Below are 2,107 nucleotides of genomic sequence, written 5' to 3'. Positions count from 1 at the left end.
ATTTTCTTAAACGAGTTCGGGTTCGTGTGTGTTTGGCTCATCTTCAACTAGCATCCTTTCATTAGACGGGTTACGGGTCTTCAAATGAGTTGGGTCTCGGGTTCGAGTTTCGTTTAAGTCTTACTCTTACATATATATATATATATTATATCTTATTTATATTTATTATTATTGTTATTATTATATAAGTATTTACAATAATACTGTATATAAACCCTTACCCCCCCCCCCCTTCACTCATCTTCTTCCTCTCACCACTTACAACCCTAGCCGCCACCACCATCCTCTCCCCTTTCCAGCCACACACCGCCACCACTGCAGCTCCATTCCGGCGACTAAGATGGTGAGAGTAAGGGGTGTGTCGAGTTGTATGACTACTGCTCATATGCACGAGGGTTTCCTACGAATCACACGAGATTAGTTCAAGTCGTGTAAAGGATTCGCGTACCAAGGGGTTCGCACGGCTATGTGAATTCTTTCTATTTCCAGTCGCATTAGAGGATTCGCGCAACTCCTTTCCGACAACCTACTCTCACGACGTGCGAATCAAATGGTACAAATAATTCGCATATCATGCGGTTCAGTTCGCGAGGATGGGTCGCACGAGGGTTTTTCTTTAGATCTGGTTCGCGTTCCTTACTTACGGCCGTCCGTGAGTGTTCGCCAGCGCAAGGGTTAGGGGAAATCTTTTTTTTTTTTGCTCATTTTATGTTCAGTGGTTCGGGTTTCTTGCCTGCTGGGCTTTTTGGGATCCAGATTTCATTTTCGTCCGTGCTTTCGAACCCGGGACCGTTGAGCTCATCGCACATACATATGCACTTACATTATTTTCCTTATTACCAATTCTCAAGTTATTGTTATTATTATGGTTATTTGATTTCGTGTAAACCGATTTTGGCTCGGTTTGTTTCGTGTTTAACTTTCAAGCTCGCTTGTTCATTAGTTATAAATATTAACGAAAAGAAAAGGAATTAAAACGAATATAATGTTTACCTCTTTGGTGTGATTGGACTAGATCTAGGATGGATGATTGGATTTGGAAAGTTAGGTGTAAAGGAGGTTTGTGTGTGTATAGTTGTGATAATGATTGGAAGAATGATGATGGAATGATGAGGATAAAGATGGATTTAGGGTTTAGGGGTTTAAATAGGCAAGACCCAAAGGCTTTTATGCCCAAAAATATGTTTAAGTCCACTAACCATAATAATGTTATCCTATCTTATTATTTAATTAATTTAAACGACGCACACGATTCGATAACTAAAATAAAATTCACGACATTTTGTTCGTTTATTTATTACCGAAACGAGGACGTTACAAGTCTCTTCCCCTTAAAAAGGTTTTGTCCCCGAAACCTGTCTATTACATAAATAACTGAGGATAGAACCTACGAATTTCCTCCTCTGTTTCCCATGTTGCATCAAATCCCTTGCGCTGTTTCCAAATCACCGTAACTAATGGAATAACCTCGGGACGAAGTTGTTTATCCTTTCAGTTAGCGATTTCAATTGGTTGCTCGATGTTATTCAATTGCTCATCTACCTCTATGTCCATCAACGGCACGTGAGACGTGTTGTCTGCGAGACACTTCCTTAAGTGAGAACGTGAAAGGTAGAGTGAATCCCTTCCAATTCTTCAGGTAGATCGAGCTTATACGTTACTTCTCCTATACGAGCTATGATCTTAAACTGTCCAATATACCTTGGACTCAACTTTCCCTTCTTCGTAAATCGAATGATACCTTTCCACGGCGAGACCTTAGCATCACGTTGTCGCCAACGTTAAGCTCGATCGGTCGTCATCGCTTATCGGTATAAGACTTTTGATGAACCTGAGCAGCTTTCATTCTTGCTTTTATTTGATCGAACCTCGAGGAGGTTTTACCGATCTATTTCTGACCAATCTCTCCCCAACCTACCGGCGTTCTACAACGTCTACCATACAGCATCTCGAATGGAGGAATACTAATGCTCAAATGATAGCTTTTGTTGTAAGAGAACTCTGCTAAGTGAAGATGATCATCCCAACTTCCTGCAAAATCTAACACGCATGCACGTAGCATATCCTCAAGGGTTTGGATAGTCCACTTAGACTGCCCATTTGTTTG

Source organism: Bidens hawaiensis, unplaced genomic scaffold (assembly GCF_021521415.1).
Source record: "Bidens hawaiensis isolate Kalapana, Puna unplaced genomic scaffold, B.hawaiensis_p1.1 tig00057158_1, whole genome shotgun sequence".
Classification (NCBI taxonomy): Eukaryota; Viridiplantae; Streptophyta; class Magnoliopsida; order Asterales; family Asteraceae; genus Bidens; species Bidens hawaiensis.
This window is presented reverse-complemented; position numbering follows the sequence as displayed.